The sequence below is a fragment of the Tupaia chinensis genome, unplaced genomic scaffold (assembly GCF_000334495.1).
Source record: "Tupaia chinensis unplaced genomic scaffold, TupChi_1.0 Scaffold138390_1, whole genome shotgun sequence".
In the NCBI taxonomy this organism is placed as follows: domain Eukaryota; kingdom Metazoa; phylum Chordata; class Mammalia; order Scandentia; family Tupaiidae; genus Tupaia; species Tupaia belangeri.
Genome location: NW_006198287.1, coordinates 664140 through 689440, shown reverse-complemented (window position 1 = coordinate 689440; position 25301 = coordinate 664140). Strand labels below are relative to the sequence as shown.

Here is a 25301-nt window from a genome sequence, read left to right as displayed (position 1 = left end):
CCTGGCAGCTCACTTGTTCCATGTTCCCAGTGTCACCATATTCCTGAAATTATCCCAAAAAACTCTTCCACTCTTAATATTCCTTATGACAGCAATATGAACTCCTCCAGACTTCCCAATACAAATATCACTGGCACCTGGACAAAGATCATATGCCAAGGAAACAGAATTCCAGTAGAAAAGAGGGTAGTAAGAATTTCTGCCGAGTACTAAATCAAATGTGGGGTTAGAAGCAAGATGGATACAGGCTTCCACTGGAAACTTTTTCATCTTGACCTGCCAAGTGACAAAATTATGAAGGCAAAGAAACTGGAAAAGGGTCTTCACATAAAAGGACAAATAGGGGACAGGTGGTGGCACAATGTTAAACCAACCAGATCAACACAGCCTAGGTCCTAGGACCTCCCTTAAGCATACCAACTCATACCTATGGTCTGGGCTGGCTGAGGCTGGGGATGGATTACAGCATGGAGACCCTATTGGGGGTACGTATCTCTCTCTAATTCTCTTGTGGAAGAAATAAATGAATAAACTTTAGTAAAGGAGACACCTGAGATTCCAAAGACTGTAAAGGAGTTTTTAGGGGAGACCAAAGAAGTAAAAAAACAAAAAAAGTTTATTTTCCCACAAAAGCAATAACAATGGTCCCTGAGTAAATTTGGTTCTGGCAGGCCACATCTGAGAATGTTTTCACTCATCTTATGCTTAGCATATTTTTGAAAAAAATTCTTTACCTTGTTTATGATAAGGTCTACCATGAACTATCACTGATTCTTTCTAGATTATCATGAGTCTTAGAATCCTTGCTGAGATCTAGAACCACATATGGTGGGACCTACACCAAGAAGATACCTCCTGAAAACACCACTGTTGCTCCCTATGTCAGTGGACTCAACATAGAAACTTACTCTTACTCAACTAGAATCCTTTGTCTAAGCCCTGAGTCACTAATGACACAGGATGATAAAAGTTATTTGTGCAATAACACCTAGTGATTATGGACACACAATACCACAGTGATTATAGGATTTTGTTGACACTCTATAGACAAAAATGCAGTAAAAGTTCACAGGCTCTTTCATTTATTGTTCACACTACTTGAGTGTGAAAAGTTATGCTGAGCTAGATGATCCTCTCTCAACACAGATCAAACATGCTGCTTCAGCTGAATCCCATTCCTAGAGTTTCAATGAGAATACTTCTAGCTATTCCTAAAAAAAAGTAGAATTGGCACTATTTAATTTCGATGACCTAAAGAGTAAAAACTGTACTTTGTACTGGACCTAAGAAATTTCACTCACAGGAATTATTTTATTTATATTCATTTATTTGTACATAGTATCATTCTGAAAGAAGAATGGGAGACAACCTACAAAAATGCATATATAAGATACATATAAGATTAAAATATAAGTGGGTTAGTAAATATTTCCCCTTATTGATTTTCCAAATACTGTTAATAACCATGGGTAGTTTTAGCTACTCTGCCTGAAAACTGGAAGTACAGCACATGTGCTCTGATATATGTCTCCCGCTACCTTCAAACTCATTCACGATATTAAGCCAAAGTGTGAAAAAGTACTCCAGGTAAAATAGCCCCGTTGTTAATCTTTGCTGAAGGCAGCATTCCTGAGGAGGCTTTATAATTCCTTGGCTGCTTAACCAGTTTCATCTTTTTAATTTTTGAATGCATCCCATGCCTAGAAACAGGACCTCCTCCAGCCCTCAGGCCTTCACTAGAGTTGGTATTTAATCCTGGGCTGCTGGGGATCAAGACACAAGATCTGGAGCAAGAACAAGAGCCATCACTGCTCCTTAGATCTAGTTTGGCCTGAGAATCTATCTTCTGTCATTTTCTTATATGCCTGTTACTTTGCTTTACCCAAATCTGTTGAGAAATATCTGTCTATTGTGATTATATTTCCAAGCATTTGACCAAATGGTTAGAAACTTCAGTAATCTGGTTAAATGCCAAGTAAAAATGGTCAATCTAAAGAGATTACCAACACTTGTTGAGTGACTTTTGGTTTAAGTAGTTTATCTATCTATCTATCTATCTATCTATCTACCTATCTATCTATTATATTTCTGACTCATGAAAACACATTTAACCCATACTCAGATCCAAATGATAGAAACAGGGAAAAATTAAGCATTCATCTTGTTTCCCTATTAAACTGGATCTTTTAGGAACCAAATAGTTGTTCAAGAGGAGAATTTTTTTATATATAAAAATATTCCAACTCATCAATAAAAGAAAATGCTAAAATTAGACAATACAGTGTCTAAGAAAATAATGAGTCAAGGCAATGACCATAAGAGCTGCCAACTTCACCAAAATGAAAGCACTAGTCATTAAATGTCTCCCAAATGACTTACACATCATCATTTATGGCTTCTGATAAGGCCTCTAACTCCCAATTTGTGGAAAATACAGAGGACCGATGAAATGATCATTCAATCCAGGCTGAGGGAACTAATGTAGGACAAATGATTCAGTTTCTTGAACAAAAAAATTGCAATGAAAAAGACAGGTGAAAGTTTAGATCGAACAAGACTAAATATTTATATCGACTAATTGCAAAGGGTGGGTTCTGTGCAGATCATGCTTAAACAAATGATTTCAAGACCACTTGTGGCTATTCGATGATGTTAAAGAATGTTTTCCTTAGGTACAATCAAAAAATCATTCTTATCTCTTAGAGATTTCTTTTAGAGATACATAGCAAAATATTCATGAATGAATTGATATGAAAGTTAAGATGTGCTTTTAAATAATCCATGATGGAGTAGAAAGAGCAGGTGGCAACACAGATGACATACATGGAGCCAAAACAGTTAACAGTGGAAGTTGAGTGAGAAGTTTCACTACCCTAGTCTATTTTTATTCATGTTTGACATTTTTCATAATAAATAAGGTTAAAAATATATTTTTAAAAAATCAACAGGGAGAAATAATATGAAAGAATGTTCTGTAAAAGATATATAGTCCATCGACTGTTTTAAATCCAGTGAAACCAAGATCTGAGTTAAGCCAGTATGCGCAGCTGAGAAGCACACTGACACCTGCAGGGGTGCAGGAATGGATCATCTCTGGTGGGTTTCATGTGGTCAAAGAGAAGAGCAGTGGGAAAATTAGTTCATGAGACTCTCATGATGCTCACTCGAAGGGTGGCGTCTTCAGTGCTCCTTACAAGTCCTCCTTCTTTTTTTGGAGAGGTTTTTGCTATAGGGCGCGTGTACTCGCCAGACAGACAGAAAGAGATAGAAAGCGAGAAATCACCCCCCAGGGGGGATGGCCACGCCGCAATCCCTTCTCCTCCATTCTCCTCTCGGGATCTTGGGCACACATGCACACACGCCCGGCGTGAGTTTAAGCCACCGGGTCCGGGACTCGAACTGCAGTCGACTACGTGGGAGTCCAGAGACATAGACATTACACTAACTGCTGGTCCCAGTCCTCCTTCTAAGTACCCTTGAAAGAAACTTCTTTCTGGTTCTAGAATCAGGGAGTTTTATACTTCTCCTCCAAGCATGTACGTTTTCAATATTATTAAATAAAGCTGAAACCAATTACCCCTTCACACCCATTGGGGTAGCTATAATAATATTAATAAGTGTTGGCAAGGATATGGAGAACTTGTAATGCATGTGCTTTGCTGGTGGGAAAGTAGAAGTGCAGTCATTTTGGAAGATGATATGGCAGTTCCTCAAGAAATTAAATAGAATTACCAAATGCTCCAGCAATTTTACTTCTGGTTATATTCACCGGAAGAACTTAAAGTAAGAAGCTGAAGAGACATCTGCATACTCACATTCATAACAGTATTATTCACAACAGTCAAAAGGTAAGAGCAGCGCAAGTGTCCAATGATGAATGAATAAACAAAATGTAGCTTATATATACAATGGAATATTACTCAGCCTTAAAAACGAAGGAACCTCTGATGCACGCTACAGTGTAGATAAACCCTGAAGACATTGTGCTAAGCCAGCCACGTTAAGGTAAATATTGAATGATTCCACCTACAGTAGGTACCTATAGTAATCAGATTCATAGACACAGAAAGGAGAATGGTGGTCATCAGGAACTGAAAAAATAGAGAATGGGGGACCAGCAGTTAGCGTAATGGCTATGTTGCTGGACTCCCACGTAGTCGACCACAGTTCGAGTCCTGGACCCGGTGGCTTAAACTCACGCCGGGCGCGTGTGCATGCGTGCCCAAGATCCTGAGAGGAGAATGGAGGAGAAGGGATTGTGGCGTGGCCATCCCCCCTGGGGGGTGATTTCTCACTTTCTATCTCTCTGTCTGTCTGGTGAGCACATGCGCCCTATAGCAAAAACCTCTCAAAAAAAAAAGAGAGAGAGAGAATAGAAAGCTAGTGTTTAACAGAAAAGATTTTCAAATTGGGAAGATAAAAAAAATGCTGGAGATGGATAATTGTAATGGATGCACCACAGTGTAAATGTACTTAATGCCACTGGATTGTATGCTTAAAATGGTAAATTTGATGGCATGTATACTTTATCACAATTCAAAAATGATACATCAGCCATACAACCAACTGATCTTTCTTCCTGTTATTGCTAGAAAATATAGGGCCGAATTTGGGTTCAAGTTTTATAAGTCACATAGAACTATGGCATATGCTCTTGGTATATTCCATTTACTTATTTTCGGGGTCTAATTCTAGTGGCATTTTATCCTAGTGTGTCATGTATATACTTTAATTTTCTTTTCATCCAATTTATAAGGCACATTATAAAGAGTCAGGGAGAATAAGGACAGAATATTCTATTTCATATTATCTGCATTTGATTCACAACTGCTCAGTTTTTTCCTAAAAATGTTAGGTGGGTCAAACTGAATAATGAGTAGATTCTTACATTTTTGCTGTTCTCCATATCCATCATTCTCTTCTTTAAAAAAAAAAGTGAAAAATAGTAGAAATACAATAGATCATTTTCCCAAAATATCCTATTGATATTTTCTCTGTAAAAATTTAAGTAATTTCTACTACATTTGAAAAAGAAATTAAATCTTTCTCATATTCAAATCTTTAAAACTGGGGGTGATGGTGCAGGCAGTAGGGTGTCACTGTGCCATACCAGATCCATACAGGAAGGCCCAGTTTTGGATCCCAGCTTGATCTCAACATGGCTGGCACGTGCCTGGGTGTGCCCAAGATCCTGGCTGGCTGGAAGGCTAGGGGGAGGATCAAGTATGGCAAGATCCATGGTGGATCCTTAACTAAGTCTGTCTGTCTGTCTCTCTCTCTCTCTCAATAAACAAACTTTAAGGAAAAAAGTGAGTCAAGTGCCTGGTCACTATACACTAATAATAATAGTAAAAATATTACCCATGATCAATCAACTTTATAGTTGAGGTCAAAAGATAAATAACAGTATTTTCTGGGAGCACTGTACTGATACAGAAGGAAGCAGCCAGCCTAATTTAAGTCAGTGGTGACAGTGGGTCCAACAGAAAGTCTAATAACAAGGGCTACTCAGTACCCAGCCAATATTAGATTCATTTTCAACTAACCCTGTAGTTGAAGGAGTCATCTGGTATTATAAAGGAGAGATGAGGACTCAATGTCACTGACTAATGTTAGGGTCACTCTTCCAGAGCCATGACCAGCTCACACCTCTTACAGACATTTGTCTCATTCTCCTCTGAGGTGCTGAAGGTGAGCCCCGCAGAGCAGCCTGTGCCTCTGACACTCTGACAGCCACTGGCCCTGCTCTGGGATCAGTCCCTGCACACAGCAATTCAAGAAAAGGTCCAGCTCACTCTGGCTGCGTAAGACCAAGTGATCCATCAAGGAGTCCCTCTTCAGATAGCCCTGTGAGCAGCAGAAGCTGGGATCTCACAGCATGCTTCTTGTCACCTTGTTACAAAGTGCCTTGATGCATCATCTTATAACATTCGGATGACAACCCTATGAGGTACATGGTCTTCCTCTCATTTTACAGATGAGAAATGAGGCATAAAGGTGATGAGAAACTTCTCTAGTGCCACATGCCAAGATTTATCGATGACCTCAGAATTACTATAGTATATATATATATATATATATATATATATATATATATATATAGTCACCAGTTTCTGTCCCTTAAAAGTGCTTCAAATTACCCTGGGAGTAAGGCTTATTTTTGTTTCCCCAAGTGTTTCACCATTAAGAAGTTTGCACCAGTTAGCAGCCTGCTGTTCGAACAGTCTTGTGAATTTAGATTGTTTGGTTAATTATAAACACATTTCAAAGTCATTCTTTCTGGCCTCTTTCCTAGAATGAGTGACTAGCACTCCACAGCTCACAGAATGGGCTTCAATAGTTTTCAGTCAAGGTTCAGGGAGAAATATGCCACACCGGGATTCGATTATTTACCAACATAATGTTGGATGCGGGCCAATGAGACACCAATATATTTCCCTTTGAAGTCTGACATATTGCCTGCTGCTTCCAATGCTGTTTTCTTGGCTGGCAGACAAATAACTGGGGCTGTTTCAAAAATCACCTCCAACTCAACTCAGAGAAAAAAAAGAAAAGTCCTGTGATTGGTTCATCTTACAGACATTGATCTCATTCTCCTTTGAGGTGCTGAAGGTGAGCCTCCCAGAGTGGGGTGTGCCTTTAACACTCTGACCCCACTGGCCCTGCTCTGGGGTCAGTCCCTGCACAAAGCTATTGAAGAAAAGGTTCAGCAAAGGCTGTTGACCTTGGCTGTCAACAGAGATGTATAACAAGCTCATGGGCACATTTTCCTGAGGTTTTGGATTGGCATCTGCTCTTCCTTATTTAAAGGGCCCTAAGAGAAGCTGACATAGAAAATGTTTTTCAGAGATTTTGAGGTCATGGGGTCATTACCGTCAGGCTATCAGGAGCCCCAGAACCCAAAACAAGCCAATGAACTCAGAATGGAACTTCTGCTATTGTTGTCTGGTATTAATTTCTAAAGATTACCATTTCTTACTTAATCTTACTTTTCACCAAACAGTGAGGTTGTGCATTTCCAAATGATAGAATCAAACAATTTTAAGTGGGAAGTTTTTGTTTATTATTTTATTTTATTTTTAGTTTAACATTCTAAAACAAAGTACATTTTCATTAATTGAGAAGAAAGAATCTTAAAGGCTGATAGTCCCACCTCCTAACTGATTAGGAACGATCACTTTATCATTTGAATACTTTGAGTGATAGAGAGTTCATTATCTTATATTATTCAACAATATTAAATACTAAAGTTGCAAGAGTATGAACAAATCAGTTCCCTAACTCTTACTGAAGAGTTGTGAACCAGATTTGTAAATATTAACTTTTAATTTGAAGCCACTGAGAAAGAATGTAACACTATTTATTGAGTAATATCTTCCAAGTTAGTATAACTACTAGTGTTGATGCTTTATTACATATAACCTAAATCTACTGAATTGCATTTTTTCATTTGTCTATTTAACTTTATATATCTAAGTTCGATAACTTTTTGTTTCCTCTTAACGTGCATTTATTATTCTTAGCACAATATTTTATAATATACATGCTCATTATAGGGTGCCCCAAATCCTCCAAGTTTATACCTCATTCTTTCAACATAACTTTTAAAGTTTATTTATTACATAAACAAGGGAGAGAGAATGACAAGGGAAAGGGCAAGAGACGGCTTCTCCAATAAGGTCTTGATGCTATGATCCACCCCAGCCTCAGTCAGTACAGATCAGGCTCAAGCTCAGCACACTCAGTAGATCTCCAAGTCTGAATCCGAATCTTCCCATGTGGAGCAGCCTCACAGAGCATCATACTTTAAATTGTGCTACTGACTAGCCCCCAGCATTTTTTTTTTTTTTTTTTTTAGAGAGAGATTTTTGCTATAGGACACATGTACTCACTAGAGAGACAGGGAGACAGAAAATACAAAATCACCCCCGAAGAGGGATGCCACATTGCAATCCCTTCTCCTCCATTTTCCTCTCGGGATTTTGGACACACATGCACATGTGCCTGGTGTGAGTTTTAAGCCACCAGGTCCAGGACTCAAATTCCGATGGTGGACTATACATGAGTCCAGCGATGTAACCATTACGCCATCTGCTGGTCCCATCCCCCAGCATAATTTTAACAGCACCCTTTCACTCTCAGAAGTGTTCTACCATGGGCACCAAGCTGATATTCAAGAATTATACCCCAACATTTTTTATATTTTTAATTGTACAAAAATACCTACAAAGTAAAACTGAGATTCCCTCCCCTCTTCAACGAACATACTTAATTTTATTTAGAAATGATTGATCTCCTTGACTAAGAAGTCATTTGAATACAACATATAGCTGCTTCAGGCTGAAGGACCACCTCCACAAAAGCTAGAGCACAGGGTGGCTCCCTGCCAAAGGATGTCACTTTCATTAAGATATTGAGAGCCACAAAGAATCCTTCTCAGACAAACACAGCATGTTGGTATAAGATGTTCTCATACCTGAGATCACATTCTCTCTACTTGACCATATTTCTTTAATCTCTGGGTGCCTCAGTTTCTCTGCCTATAAAAGAGCACAATAATACCCACTTCACAGAGCTGCGGTAAGGATTAAAGAGATGACAGCCATAGGGCACTCTCAGCTACCAGGAACAAAGACATTAAGTAATTGCAAAATGTTCCTTCTGCTTTTCCTGCTTGTAAGAAAAGGGCTCCCACTGACTTGAAAGAGAGCATCACACAGATAGGAGAGGCCCACCAGGAGGAAGGAGCCTATTACCTTCATTATCATTGTCCAAAAGTGCAGAGAAAAGAAAGCAACAAAGAAGTCAGAGAACTGGGGTGGCCCAAAAACAAGACCAGGGAAAAAACTAACCAATGGACTACAAAAAGAAATGGGGAGGAGGAGAGGGGCAGGAGAGATGATCATTTTGATTTAAAAATAATCTGTGACGGTTGTGTGTCAGGGCCAGTTTTCAAGGAGCCATCTGATCACTTGATATAACACATTCATATATTTTTCACACTGGAATGTGCCTTTATCTCTGACTCTATACTTTTTGATTTACATTCTAATCTAAAAGCCTAGTGCAGTTCAAAGGTCACTCTCAGAGTAGATTAAAGTTTCCATACAGACAGCATCCTATAAGGTACATCCAAAAGATTAACTGATAGATAATGAAACTGTAATTGGTGATACTATTTTAGCATACAATAGTAAGACTTCCAAGGCTGAAGAACGGGTGTGGACCTGTACAAAATGCCACTGTTGCTTTGGTTAGCTCACAGTCAAGCAGATGTAAGAAGTCCTCCTGCACATTAATAAATGCTACTAAAAATCAAATAGGGAAAAATGGTAATAGAAGATGTTGCTCCAAGCAGTATTTTCCCAGCAAAAGCTATATCTCAAGAGTCCTTCAGAGCACTGTGGGGATGCATAAATGTTTATAAATCAACTGGCCAAGTCAGCTTGGCTGGCTATCATGCTCCTATGGGTGGATCTAGATGAAAGGCATCTCTGAATCCACCAGGTCCTCCCAGGGCTCCCTCAGCCAGTGCAGGGTCAGGGAGATTGATTTTGTGAGCAAAACGTGGATTCAAGTTCAATGAGACTTAGGCTCAAATTTCAGCTCTGACATGTCACCAGTCAAGGGACTCTGGGTAAATCACCTAACCTTTCAGAGAAGAGGATTACAGGGTCCAGCAGATAACATAATGGTTTATGGACTCCCACACAGTTGGCCATGGTTTGAGTCCGAGACCTGGAAGCTTAAAACTTACACGGGGCACATGTGCCTGTGTGCCCAAAATCCTGAGAGAAGAATGGAGAAGGCATTGCAGTGTGGACAACCCCTCCCCACCCCGGGGGGGTGATTTCTTGCTTTCTCTCTGTCTCTCCAGGAGTGCACACATCCTATAGGAAAAATCTCTCTCAAAAAAAAAAGACAGAAAGAAAGAAAGTGCCTTTATCTCTGACTCTATACTTTTTGATTTACATTCTAATCTAAAAGCCTAGTGCAGTTCAAAGGTCACTCTCAGAGTAGATTAAAGTTTCCATACAGACAGCATCCTATAAGGTACATCCAAAAGATTAACTGATAGATAATGAAACTGTAATTGGTGATACTATTTTAGCATACAATAGTAAGACTTCCAAGGCTGAAGAACGGGTGTGGACCTGTACAAAATGCCACTGTTGCTTTGGTTAGCTCACAGTCAAGCAGATGTAAGAAGTCCTCCTGCACATTAATAAATGCTACTAAAAATCAAATAGGGAAAAATGGTAATAGAAGATGTTGCTCCAAGCAGTATTTTCCCAGCAAAAGCTATATCTCAAGAGTCCTTCAGAGCACTGTGGGGATGCATAAATGTTTATAAATCAACTGGCCAAGTCAGCTTGGCTGGCTATCATGCTCCTATGGGTGGATCTAGATGAAAGGCATCTCTGAATCCACCAGGTCCTCCCAGGGCTCCCTCAGCCAGTGCAGGGTCAGGGAGATTGATTTTGTGAGCAAAACGTGGATTCAAGTTCAATGAGACTTAGGCTCAAATTTCAGCTCTGACATGTCACCAGTCAAGGGACTCTGGGTAAATCACCTAACCTTTCAGAGAAGAGGATTACAGGGTCCAGCAGATAACATAATGGTTTATGGACTCCCACACAGTTGGCCATGGTTTGAGTCCGAGACCTGGAAGCTTAAAACTTACACGGGGCACATGTGCCTGTGTGCCCAAAATCCTGAGAGAAGAATGGAGAAGGCATTGCAGTGTGGACAACCCCTCCCCACCCCGGGGGGGTGATTTCTTGCTTTCTCTCTGTCTCTCCAGGAGTGCACACATCCTATAGGAAAAATCTCTCTCAAAAAAAAAAGACAGAAAGAAAGAAAGAGAGAGAGAGAGAGAAAGAAAAAGAGAGAAGAGGATTACATACACCCTAGACTAGCCTTGCAAGGTGCTGGCAGTTTGAAATGCCCAGTATATCTAAAAGCAGCAAACACTGCATTTTTTTTTTTTTTTTACCTTTTTGGTGGAGGTATAAACAACCCAGAATGATGCCTAGACCAAAACCATCCAGCTGCTCGCTTCACTGTAGGTCATGTGGGCAAGTGATATAAAGTAAGAACAGTTTAGAAAATAGTACTATGAAAGGCCTGTATATAGTTAAGCAAATTAGGTGCCTTAATTTAAGCCCCTACTTTGGAAGAGCCAAACTGTAGTTCTGGGCTGACCCTATAGTGCGATGTTCAAGTTCTACACATGGAAGGGCCAGATCCCACATGACCTGCTATGGTACCAGTCCCAGGCCCACAACTTGAAAAACGTGCCAGGCACTTGTGTATGGATGCCCAAAATTATTATGGGAAGGAGGAAAAAGCAGTTTGGCACGACCATGTCCCATTGAGGAGGTGTGCTCATGCTCTCTTCTCTCTCTCTCTCAGTCTCTCTCTCCCTCTCTATCTCTCTCACGTCCCCACTGGCAAAAAAAAAAAAAAAGTCATAAAGTGAAGAATTCTAAAATGTCAAATGCACTCTATTTAATGGCCTGTATAATTCTGCCCTTTTTATATTGTTAACTTGTAGAAATTACGCACATAAAACATCTCTTTTAAAACCACACAAGTTGGCCACTCATGGGGACTTCCCAGGGACTGTGTGCTACCAGGTCAGTCTTTTGTCCTGAACACAGAAGAGGCAGGAGACGGCCCAGACCTGGAAAGTTCTCAGAGCTGATGGGATAAGCTCATCAGCCTTAACTAACTTATCCCATCAGTCTTCTCACTGAAAAACTGAGGCTTGGAGAGGGGAGGTAACTTGCCCAAAGTCAAACAGTGAAGGCCTTGGGTTATTTGCTTATTAATAAGCAAATAAAATAATTAATAAACAAACCAACAAACAAGCAAGCAAATAAATCAAACCAGGAACAACAACAGCAACAATAACAAAATCTTGCCACAAAGGTGTATCCCCTGGTATTTCCAATTCAGACATCATTAACCTGGCTGGTACTGAGTCTGCTCTTTAGGAAGGTAGTTTTCCTGTAATATCACAACAGACGGAAACTCACTAAGATAGGGCAGTGTCATTTTACACTTCCCAACATGACACAGAACCTCATTTCCAACGTGTCTAGCGATTGACTGAAAACAAAACATATCATCTAAAGAACATTTGAACATTGTTACATATGATATTTGCTTCCCACGGTAACAGACGCAAGACTAGGACAGGGAAGTTAACAAATCAAGTACTTTAGCACATTTTAGGGTGTCCATCATGCCTACTTGTCTGACATAAAATTATCTCTTAAATCTGAACATAATTATTTCTAATCACTGATGAGTTTATTTTCAAAGGTAATAACCCACACAGAGAAATACTTACCAAAAGTTAGTTTAGAATTAGGCACCTGTTTCATAAGAGTCCAGCGGTTAATCCTCATTACTAACTCTGCTTCCACCACTGGGATTGAGGGAAAAGTCTGTCCTGGATGTACTATTTATGAACCAGGTTGTTCCGAGGCTAATTTCTAGTTCAAACGCACTTCAATGCTTTGAAATAGTTTTGCACTCCTGTTAGGAAACTACCACCAAGACCAGAGTTGGGAAAGAGATAGACAAGGCATGAAGTCAGGGGGTTTCAGATTTTCAGAATAGAAGGGGCCATAGGACCTGGCTAAAGAGAAGACACTTGAATTTCCGGTTGAAACTCCAGAGGAAAGATGTGATCATATCAGACAGGCCTGCAGAGTATCATTGGGGAGAAAAAGAAAGGGGATGGCAGCAAGGGATGGGAAGGGAAGGGATCTAAGGAAGGGAAAGGGGAAAGGAGAAGGGGGCGGAGAGAAGAAGGCAGGCAGGTGAAGAAAATGACAGATGTAGAGACATTTTGAAGAAATTTTAGGCGGCAACAGACATGGAGCTAAGAAACCATGGATTAAAATGGACTAGGTGGTTTGGAATTTGACAGAGAAGTTCTGTTCAACTACTTAATTGTATATTGCAGGTGTATATTAAGGGATTAGATGTTATTCTTCTTAAAATGTTTTTAATTAATATTTTCTCCCAAGAAATATGCTCCATTCATAGCAGAGAAGAAAGAGATCATTCAATTTGATTGATTTTTGTGGAATAACAACTCAAAACTACTTGAATCCCAGCCTTTGACAAAGTTATATATCCACATAGGAGAGGAAAAAACACCCTCTCCTCGCAAAGAGAAACTCATCCTATATTAGCAGGTATCACAGTGTGGACATAAGAAATAGCAAATACACAGTTTGATATTTAGGTTGTCAAAGTGAAAAAAAAAACATTAAATTATATAGAATATGATTTTCTGATTCCCCCAAATTACTAAAAACTCAATAGTTTTCTTGGCTGTAACTACTTGTAAATATCTAGAAGAGCCCAGATTTTGAAGCCCTGAGGACACTTGCTAAAACTAAGAAATTTGGCACTAGTCTTTGCACACAATTTGGGTTTTCTTCAGAGTTGATATCTTACCAAATACAGCCATCTGTGTTCCCTCTGGGAAAGGTTCAACTGTTCTGTTGCCATTGACATGATGTTTGGCTAGAAAAAAAAAGAAATACAGAAGAAAGAAATGCAAGTTTAAGTGTAAAGTTCTACACACATACTAACACATGTCATTAAATGTGTCAGTGAGCCTGTTTCTCAGTTGGAGTTAGAAAGGCACCAAAGCTTACCCTCTTAAAAGACTTTCAATTATTTTGTTTTTAATCTCAGTTACAGAATAACCTAGACATTGTCTAGTTCAGATATGCTGTTTTATAAACGAGTGTACAGAGGCCCAAGCTTGTGCAGAGCTGGACAACAGCTGATAACAGTCCAGCCTGATGGCACCTGGTTTCTAGCTGGAGAGTCCCCACTGTGCCAGGCAGTCCCCTGGAGAACCAGAGAAGCTCTAGGTTCCAGACTGAATTGAGTGGCTCCCCCCCAACCATCGTTGGGACAATGGTTATCTAAAATGAGAATTAAAAATAGCAGGGTAACTTTGGGACCAATTTTTCAACAGAGTAGCAGGACATCTTGTGTCACTACAGTCTGAACTCGGTTCCCAGAAGCCAAAGATGCTACCATTTTTAAGGACCACACATACATTCCAGTGCTAATTAACAGTCTTTTACCACCACCACTCCCAGGCCCCACAACCAATTATCCAACCCAACGTAGTACATATCAAAGACTAAGAAATAAAAAGTGACCAGTTTATGGTTTAGTATTAACTTATTCTCACAACCCCCAAACTGTGCCAAATAGCAAATACTGGAGTATGTTCCATCTGTATTTTATTATAATTATATCCTCAGCAATGTTTGAATGTGAGCGTTTACATAGAAAAACACAGAAGAGAAGAATAGCTAAAACACTTTGAGGCTGTATCAATGGGAACCTACATTTTGATTTAATGGGTCATATTAGATTTACTGAGCTCTGGCAAAGGGCATTCAAACCAGACTCCGAGGAGTCCAGGGACACGCACGGCATGGTTCTGTCCTCAGGAGAATATAATTACCTTTAAGAAGTAAAAGTTTCTGGGCCAACCATGGCCTAGTGCTTCTAATGCTAAAGGGAGCCTGATTCCATATAGCCAAATATGGTTCCAGTCTTAGCCATGTTGCCTTGAAACTATACCAGGTACATGTGTATGCACACCCCTAAGATCCTGACAGGGTGAAAAAATAAAAGAGAAAGGACTGCATTGTGACCACACCCCATTGGAGGCAGTGCTTTCTTTCCCCAGCCTCCTGTTTCTCTGTCTCTCTGTGGCAAGCACTATGCCCTCTGAATTAAGACAGAGAGAGGAAGGAACAAAGGAAGGAAAGAAGATAGATTTGAAGAAAAAATATTAGAGAAAGCTTATCATTATTTGCCAAGTCCTGGAATGTAGAGTGATGCACGTGTGGTAGGAGTTCCTAGAAGAGAGACCACGTTGGAAAGTCAGAGCACACTACATGAAGGAACTGGGGCTCAGGACAGGTGTACAAAATGAGAGTGAGGAAGCTACTTGAGGGAGGGCCAGGAGAGATCTTCCCAGACCAGGGGACAGTCAGGGCCTCCTGGAGGTGTTACATTGAGAAGCAATGGCAACTAAGGACAGATTAAGACTGGGACCATGTCACAGAAGGTCTTGAGCACCCCTCCTAACCCGTGGGAACCCTGGGCAACCTCCACAGCACCACTGCAAGTCCCTTCGAACCTGAAGGTTTACGGGGTTCAATTTAGATCGACAACCCTTGGGATTCCACTGGATCAGTTCAGGCACTCGGCTGGTTATCATGTAACTATGGCAATATCCTAAGACAGAAATTCTGGAAGAAGAGGAGTCAGCCCAGGGTTCAGAGCACAGCAGACTTACAGAAGCCTTTAACTACTAATTGGCACAATTAGGAGATGGACGATAGACAGTCCCAGGTGACCTTGTCAAGCACTCACTAATATGGTAGGGACAATTGGTTACTGAATCCAAGAAAACATGAAGAAATATCATGTGAAGGTCAAAGTTCTGTTGTATGGCCAGCGCCCCACAGACCCTGCAGTGGTTTTGCAAACATTTATCTTTACCCATACCAAGAGTCAGAACCCCAATCATATTTGCCTCTTTTCCATTTTACACCTGTGGCAGACATTACTAATTGACCACACCATACTTTTGCTATCTCCAAATGTGACTACAAAAACCCTTTCTTAACTTGGCACCCCACAGAGTCTCTTACTGTTTAGGGTTAGTATGTGCAATTAAATCATTTTGCCATTTCTTGCCCATGTGAAGAAACAGAAATATAGTATAAAGAATGGAACCATTTTCCTTCTCATTTTAACACTGCAATGAAACCCTCTGAAAATCTCCCAAACTATTTCATAACTATTTTCTCCCTCATATAGCTTTAGTAATAAAAGAATGGGGGCAGGGACTCCATAATGAGAGAATGGTGAGTTCTTTAAAACCAAACAATGGCAGTTCTATTTCTGGAAACCAAGGCTGAGTTTCTAAAGACATTTTCCCACTGAAGCTCTTATAAGGCAAGTAGTTGGGTGCCAAAGAACCAGAGATCCTTTAAATACATTATATAGGTTAAATAAGATTAGTGGAAGGGCAGGCTAACCTGGGAATTGTAACCAGCCTTTATAAATTTTGTTTTCGAAATTGGTGGCATTTCCCACCACAAAACAATCAAACCTACTGAACAAAAATGCCATCCATTGATTGAGTTCTAATCGTTGATTCCCAGCAGAGTATGAAATAGAGATGAGGGGCCTCTGGTAGGGACATCTGCTGCCCAGCCAGAGCAGGGTGGACGCCTCCAATCTGACAGGTTGGGCATGTATCGCTGCCCCTGCTCTGCTCTCGGGGGGAACATGTCAAAGTCACACACTCCAGGAGGACAACCCCTGCTGATGGCGATGACTTGTCCTCCAACAAGGGTAGATGAGGCCAAGGAATAGATTTTCATTTATCTTGAAAAGCCTAGTGCTTGAGGAGTAGAAAGGTTAATTAGAGCAAGATTGGGCCAAAGTCAACTTTTGCAGAGATTTTGAAGGGGACTTGAGGGACATGTTCAAAGCTTTAGATGATATTGAGACTGCTCTTTATTTTGTTTTATCAATGTTTAATGTATTTCAAATTTTATGACTATTTTCTTCCTTGAAAAAGGTACAGTAAAACTGCTTAATAATATACCTGCAATAATACAAATTCAGGCATAAATCAACCAGTGACAGGCTCCCTATTCTGTGCTCAAATTGGTATGGCTAAAATTCGTATTCTCTGGGTTCGGGAAATGGATGTGTAAATAGTGGGAAGTTGGGGGTTAAAGGTGAGTCCCAAACCCTTAGTATTCTCCGTAGGTCCATCTCCTCCTGATGGACCTTTGGGGTGGCCAAAGGGATATTACTTAATTGGAGGCTGTAGAGACGGTGGCTGCTCTGCAGGGAGTCCTGGCCAGTCACTGGACACAAAATTAATCCAGGACCAGGAAAGCTTTGAATTAGAGTAAACCCTCAGAGCTGCCGGTCAGCCAGAAGTGAAGCCCCTCCCCATCATGCCATTAATCCTGCAGTAACCCAACCCACACTCCCCATCATGTCATTAATCCTGCAGTAACCCAACCCACACGTCACATTACTGAGTTGTCTGGACTGACTTTCCACGTGTTACTGCCAACCATTCATGCTGCTTTTAAGCTGATCAGGGGTGGGTAAGATCATACCAGGGCTGTAGTAAAGTACCTTTCTTTCATTAATATGGTAATAAGTATCTGTTGACACTCCTCCCTCCCAAAATACATCCTCACAATCCCTCATTATCTGTTCCCCTATGGCTCTTCCTCCGAGAATCTCGAGCTCATGCTATCTCAAGGTACAAGTCAGACTGGAACCAGCAGAGTTCCTGTGAAACCCACAAGCCCCAGCCTGGGATCGACCTATCGTATCTTCAGCAGAGGGATTCTCAGGGATGCTGAGTAAGTATTCTGAGCCCTGATCCTACCTGTGTTGCCCCCACAGCATTAAGGATGATTTGACTGTTCCTCAGATACAAGACAGGAGCACTGGGAGAGGGGAGGTGATGGTGCCTCTAGTTACACATGCGAGAGGCTCTGTGTTATCGCTTTTGTCCCTTACTGTTCCCCGTAATTTGAGGCTATGGTGTTTAAAGGTGAGTGGTTAAGAGTGGGTTTCCCCGCCCAGGAGCATGCTCTGTACATCAGGAGAGGACGAGGGGAGATGGCATGGCAGTGGGCAGGCTGCCAGAGGATACTGCTCAGCTGAGGGCTGACCTCTGCTCCCATCGATCCCATGTCCAAGGACTCCTTGCTGATTGGTCAGGCAGCTACGATCTGTGGCTAGGGAGGCTAGACAGAAAGTCCCTCATAAAAGCCAAGGTGGGAAAAGACAAATGTCCCCAAATGCTGTTGGACCCAGAAAGCAAGCTATACTCTCAAAGCTCAGAGAAGAGGGGACGCTAGCCCTCGGTGTCCTCCTCAAATGATGACCAATGTCTGCACGTAAGCGGGGGCTGCCCTAGAAAAAAAAGGTATGCCACTTAAAACACAGAAATGCCAGATGAGGGCAGCTGAAGGTGGCAGCACTCTAAACAAGTCGTGTACCATTCAGGGTTTTGTCCTCACTGAGGTCCTGGCTGCGGCCCTCCTCCGGTTACTCCTACCCAGCACCACAATTCTCCCTTCTCCCTTTGCTCCAGGATCCTGCAAGCAGGTGTGCATCTCTCAGCCAGTAAAAAAGCAGAAAAGCATCTCGGGCACCCCTCACTCCTCCTGGCATCTCTCAGCTGGACTTTATTTTTTTTTAATTATTTAATTTTGCTTATTATTATTATTATTTTTTAATTTGACAGGAGAGAGAAAGGGAAAGTGAGATAGCAAGTCACCAGGTCCGGGACTCAAACCATGGTTGATCATGTGAAAGTCCAGTGCCGTAACCACCACACCACCTGCCAGCCCCAAGCCTAGACTCTAAACAGTCAGCATAGGTCAGGCAGAACAAGCCAAGACCTAACCCCAACCTGCACAATAACACATTTCATTGAGGCCTAAACTGGTACTTAAAGGAGGGTCCTTTTTGCTCATATTTTAATTCACTGGCAATCATGCTGTCAGCATTTGGTATGTGCAAGTATTGGGTATTATGAGAGCAAAGATATATTTCATAGATCCCACACTCAAGGATATCCATTTCATCAATGACCTGTTAAGAGAAATACTAAGGGACAATTTCTAGCCAAAAGACTAAGGGGATGAGGATGAGAATGTGCTTTTAAAAGAAAAAAGCACGATGTAAATATAGAACATTTCTATTTTTGATGATATGCCTGCTGTATTTCCTCAAGTCTGCTCAGTGCACAAGACCGGGGGTATTACCATAAACTGGAACAGCAATGCAAATGCAGATGCCCTCAGCCAAAGCTCCCTTTTGTTCCTAAGGAAAACTTAGATCCTAGAACGGGTCTGTGCCTCCCCGAGGCCACAAGGATGTCCTAGAGAGTGAAGAAACATGACCACAGTGGTATCCCCAAATAGAGCAGAGGAACCCAGAGGCCCAAGAAACCAGCATGGGGATTATCTCCACAGGATCCCCAAGCAGCTATGATTTCATAACCATAAAAAAGTGAGGAATGAAAGAAATAGACAAATTGTTAAATATATAGATAAATAAATACATGGATAGATGCTCAGTTGCACAATATGATACTAGGCTTAATTCATGCAAATGTCCGGAACCAACAGGTGGCGTAGTGGTTAAGGCACTAAACTCCTACATGGTGGACCACAGTTCAAGTCCCTGACCCAGCAGCTTGAAACTCAACAGCACAAGTGTATACATGCCCAAAATCCTAAGAGGAGAAGGGATGGTGGCATGGCCATCTCCCCAGGGGATGATTTCTCACTTTCTATCTCTCTGTCTCTCTCTGTCTCTCCAACATGTGCACACGTCCTACAGCAAAAAAACACTCCTCCCTAAAGATTCGTGCAAATGGCCAAACTTACAAACACAATGCTGGGTACTGATGAGAGTGTAGCGAGAAGGGCTTTCTCATCCACTGCTCATGGGAGTGTACTTGGAAAGCAATCTAGCAATATGCCTCAAGGGTGTCAAAAGCACTGTGCCGGGGGTAGTGCAGTCAGAGAGAAACTGGACTTACATGGGAAAGGCCTTGGGTTCATATTCTGGAACCTCTCTGAGAATGCCAGGCAGGTGTGCACGTGCCCATCACTCAACTGGCTAAGATGGAGTAGATTACTGCATCTCTCTGTTTCTCTCTCTCTTTCTTATGAAAGAAATAAATGAGCTATTAAAAATAATTTAATGTCAAAAACATTTAAACCCTTCGACTTAGTCATTCCAATTATGCATAACTGCTTTAAGAAATTGTAAGCATTGAGGCAGATGTTTACAACAGAATTGTTTACAGTGGTGATAAACTATAACCTAAATAACTCAATAAAAGAAGAGTAATGAAGTGAATTGTGACATAGTTCAAAGATGGAATATTATATAATACTTTTAAGTTTATTTATTCTATGAGGGATAGAGACAGAAACACAGAGAGACAGTCACCCCCTACAGGATCTTCACACCTCGATCCACCCAGTCTTATACTGCCCGGATCATGGGCATGTACATGCAACCTAGCATGCTTGGCAAGTCCCAGGATGCAAACCCAGGACCTTTCCCCCATGGTTCCAGTTGTGTTACTGCTATACCACACCTGGGTGTCTATGGAACTTTTTTTTTTTTTTAGAGAGATTTTTGCTATAGGGCGTGTGTGCTCGCTAGACAGACAGAGAGAGACAGAGAGACAGAAAACGAGAAATCACCCCCCAGGGGGGGATGGCCACACCGCAATCCCTTCTTCTCCATTCTCCTCTTGGGATCTTGGGCACGTACGCACACGCACCCGGCGTGAGTTTTAAGCCACCGGGTCCAGGACGCGAACCGCAGTCGACTACATGGGAGTCCAGTGACATAGCCATTACACTAACTGCTGGTCCCATCTATGGAACTTTTGAAAATACGACCATAAATCATTTTATTCATGGCATTAGTTAATAGTACTAATATAGAGTGAAGTAGAAAAACGAACACAGGATACCAAAAGAAAACCATCCTACTCAGTTAAGTAAAGAACAAAGGCACAGAAAAATAACTAGAGGGAAGCATGGTAAAAATGTCATATTAGCTGCATCTCTATATTGATTTATGTGTGATTTGTTTTCCTTCACATTCTTATGTACTCCCAAATTTTTCTTCAGTAAACTATAAATAGCAGAAAGAAAAAGAACTAAAAAGCAATACTTGCCAGAAAAGAAAAATAGCTTCGATTTGTATATTTTTAACTTGTAAAAGTTTAAATGCTTTTTCTCTTTATTCATGAGTGTGTATGCATGCATGTGAGAAAGGGAGAGAGGCACACTCTACAGAGTGTAATCACACCACAGTCCCCTCCTCCAGCCCACCCATAGGTTATAGGTGCTCACATGCCAGTCCAGCATGATCCAAACTGGGAGTTCAAACTACGGTCAGCATGTGATGTCTGGCTTCTCCGGAGCAGTGCATTACCACTGCTCCATGGAGCCAGCCCCGCTCAGAATGTTTCTGAGTCTCATTCCTTTGTCTCTGAATAGAAAGAACAAGAGAAAGCACCAAATGTCTCTTAAATGAAAATGACAAATGACCAGCCTATTTGCTGATTCATCACAGAAGGAGTCAACGGAGGGCTTTTTTCTTTCCAGGGTTTTAAGTACCTAGAACTTTCTCAGCATGCTATCTAAGAAACTGCTTCTGAGTGAGGACAATTCAAGCTGCCCAGGGACTCCTAGACTAACTCAAATTAGTGCTATTGCTGTTCATTAAACCTTCTCTCATGAGGGCCAAGTCACCGTTCCTGAGGGAAAGTGAACAAAGGTCCACAAAGGGAATATGGTGCATACCTGCACCAGTAAGTCAAGACGTAGGAATCCATATTCCAGCAAATAACCTCACAGTTAGAAAACAACTCCCGAAAAATGGTTACATACCAGGTGCTATGCTTGATCTTGATAATACGTGGGAAGGACACCCCACTTGCGCTGACTTCATCCCTCTGCAACCCACCGTGCCCCCTTCCCACTCCTCAGAGGCACGGGCCAGGTCCATCCACACAGGCTCTGTGTTAGCAGTACGGTCTACGAGTTTTAAAGCAGGCTGCTACTTCCTGATTGCCAGACTAACCTGATTCCCAACTCGTACTACATTATTCCAACAGAATCATTCCACCACTGTTAATTTCATTTTTTGAAAAAAAGAGTCCATTTTAGCTTTTGTAAGACTTGTATTAATTACCACATTTAAGGGGCCAGTAGTTGGCATAAAGGCTATGTTGCTGGAGTCCCATGTAGTCGACTGCAGTTCGAGTCCCGTGGGACCCGGTGGCTTAAACTCATGCCGGGTACATGTGCACCCAAGACCCCAAGAGAATGGAGGAGAAAGGATTGTGTCATGGCCATCTCCTCCAGGGGGGTGATTTCTTGCATTCTGTCTCTATCTTTCTCTGTCTTTCTGGTGAGTGCAAGCGCCCTATAGCAAAAACCTCTCAAAAAAAAAAAAAAAAAAAGAAAAGAAAGAAAGAAAAAAACCCCACATTTAAGAACCATGTCTAACTTAGACACCTGGTAAGTATCTAATATTACATTAATTGATAGAAAATTTCCACCTGGCTTTCATAAAATCTCTCCCCCATTAACACAAGCAATTCCTAATGACTACCAAAATGAGATAATTTTGAGAGTAGAAATTACATTTAAAATAACATTATTTTAAGGATTAGAAAACTATATTTCAGGCCCAGCCTCCCTGGTGTAGTTGGTAGCATACCAAACGTGGAGCTGGAAGCCACATGCTGACTATGTTTGTTCAAAACCCCAGGCCAAATGGCCTGAAAATACTCTGTGTGCATGAGCACACACCCATGTGCCCAGGACAGGAGGGAAGAGATCATAGTGTGACCAAGTCCTGTGGAGGGTACTCCTCTCTCTGCCTCCTTCTCTCATGGGTGTGCATATGCTCTATCGTGAACAACAACAAAATCTATAATTCAGCCCAACACATTTGTGTGAATAACTGTTGAAAACCAATGTCCTGAAATAGATGATTGCAAACCAAAGCAAGCTTCTTTTATACTAAGGTGCATGTTTCCCATTTATCTTAAAACGTATTTTAGGTTTTCAAAATGAATGACAAACATATAAAGGATCCCAAAGAACTCAAATTTTAATTAGTATTCTTTCAAAAACATTGTTCTTCAAAGACTGGCAGGGGCCTAGCTTCCTAGACACAGATGAACAGAGCTATTTACTTTCTCCCCAATGTTTGTGGAATGTCAATTCTATCACATTTAAATAATCAGCAAGGTGCAGAGTACCCAGGTCCTGGGAATGTAACTCCGGCATGAGACCCACCAAGGTATTTTACCATCCTATCGTCCAGGTCATAATGTCACCCAGGAGCCTAACGGGGTGCCTCTAATACACCCTTAAATCTGCTTTTACAAGCAGTTCTTTATGACACCTCGGAGTGAAGGCAGCACACATTCCAGTGAAGCTCCACAGCACACAGAAGCTCTCTCTCCTTCCCTCGTGAACTTGTCAGCGGCCTTAAGCAGGTAGCACACCATCCCTCAGTAGCTCATTGTCTGCCTGGAGGGTGCATGAGGCGCTGTCAGCTGTCAGTCAGCAGCTGAACAGGAAGGGGCCCATAAATCCCCCTTCTCTCCATCCCATCCTCTCTGTCAGTGATAAATGATGGAGCCTAATGCTCAGCTGAGCCTGACGGGCTCAGACCTCCCTTTGCAATCTGTTCCGGACCAGCACCAACCTCTCGCCTTGAACAGCCCCGTCAGCACTGTAAAGCGGGCCTGCTGCAGGGTTAGGGCCCTGTCAGCTTCCTCACTACTGTTCTTTCATAAAATGGAATTCTGACTTCATTTCCTGCTGGACTTGCTAATGGACAATGGAACACGGAATATGCAGTCATATACCTTGTCTTCTCTTTCTACAGAGATACAGAACCATGTGACTTCAAGAGAGAGGAATCATCATAGGTAGAAACAGATGTGTTTATTTCAGATAGCTACAAGAAAGGGTTTTGAATATTCTCACAACAAAGAGTAACGGATATGCTAATCTCCCTGACTTAATCATGACACAAAGGATATGTGTACCGAACACTCCCCTGTACCCCCAAAATATGTATCATTAATGTGGGTCAATTAAGAAAAGGGGAAAATAAGGTCGTTGATTTTGCTCAGGCTGGGCCTCTGTTATTAAATGACTCCTGTTGTTGAAGTCAGGAGACAAAAGATTCTAAGGGGAATAAAATATTGACAACGAGATGGAACATTAACAAAGCACATCAAAGATTAGCTTCTACAGTTAGGGTTTGCTCACGTACAAAAATGGTACCAGATTGTCTATAAAAAGATTGATACCAACTTTAGAAAAGAGGAAACTCTGTTGTAGAATAGTATGGGCCCCTACAGAGAATAAGGTGAATAAGGTGACGCTTTAGTGATAGATAAGAGCTATCTACAAGATACACTGGAGAAAAAGTCAATGTGCAGGAGAGTATGTATAACACACTATGATTTTTATTAAAAAAAAAAACTTACTACTTTTTGAACTTTGTTCCATGTGATGTGTTACTTTTTCAGAAAAAGAAAAAATATTTTAAGTGTCCCCAATCTTGGCTATGGCACTGAACACAGAGATCCAGAAGGTTCTTCCCAGGGTTGAGGGCTCTCCTATTTTGCAGGAGTGGCAGCGGAGCAGGCAGCAGCTCCTGAGCTCCAGACAGCCTGATGCTGCAACTGCATCCAGTCCAGCAAAAATGCCAGACATGGCCCCATTGCAGCACCCAGCAGCACAGCTGCAATCAGCTTTACAGCTCAGTAATGTAGGGTATCCTAAAAGGCTCCTGATGGAGAGCTCTCCAGTTCCTCTCTAAAACTGGTCTGCAGTCTCAGAGCAATAGGTTAACTGCCCTCTTTTTAAAGAGGAAGTTTTTTGGGGGGGTTTTGGAGAGGTTTTTGCTATAGGACATGTGCGCTTACCATGAAAGTAAGCAAGATATCATTTCCCCCCCACCCCCGAGGGATAGCCACACCACAATCCCTTCTCCTCTATTCTTCTCTTGGGATCTTGGGCATGCATACACATGCACCCGGCGTGTTTAACCCACCAGATCCGGGACTCGAACCGCGGTTGACTACATGGGAGTCCAGTGATGTAGCCATTACGCTATCTGCTGGTCCCAAGAGGAAGGTTTTAAGAGAATCAACCATTCCGAATTTTAGACACAATTAAAAGTGACAAAAAAGATTACTTGTTTACTTGAAATAAAAATAAAAGGTATATCTGGATTTATCCCTATTTTTGTTTAAGAGAAGAGAGAGACAGAGAGAGAAAGAGAGACTGAGACTATTATATCAGCAAGTAATTGTGCCTTTCTAAAATTTAGTACCTATTTGAATTATGTCTCTGTCTCTCTTGCCTCTTATTCTTTCTGTTTTTCTCTCACTTTCAATTTTCCTCATAACAGAAGATGATAATATTTTAAATTTTATTTTCAATGCTCACCAAGCCTATTATTTTTGTTTTATTTCTTTCTTTCACATTAAAGAGGTGGGGTGGGGAGAAAGAGAAAGGCAGTCACCCTTCACAGAGTCTCACCATCACAAGACACATTCTAGCTAGCAGGGTCCTGGGTATGCATACACATGCTCAGCATATTCAGACTTACCCAGGATCCGA

General features: G+C 41.4%; 1 protein-coding gene and 1 long non-coding RNA gene across 2 annotated transcripts in view; both read right to left on the bottom strand.

The window, feature by feature from the left end:
- The window catches only part of MSRA (methionine sulfoxide reductase A), a 434018-nt gene that overhangs the window by 236516 nt on the left and 172201 nt on the right, over positions 1-25301 (bottom strand). The gene's annotated exons all lie outside the window — the stretch shown is intronic.
- The window catches only part of LOC114004511 (uncharacterized), a 162044-nt gene that overhangs the window by 1820 nt on the left and 134923 nt on the right, over positions 1-25301 (bottom strand). The window contains exon 3 of the long non-coding RNA XR_003546640.1: positions 13480-13548. This is a non-coding gene — a long non-coding RNA (uncharacterized LOC114004511). The remainder of the gene's footprint in view (positions 1-13479; positions 13549-25301) is intronic.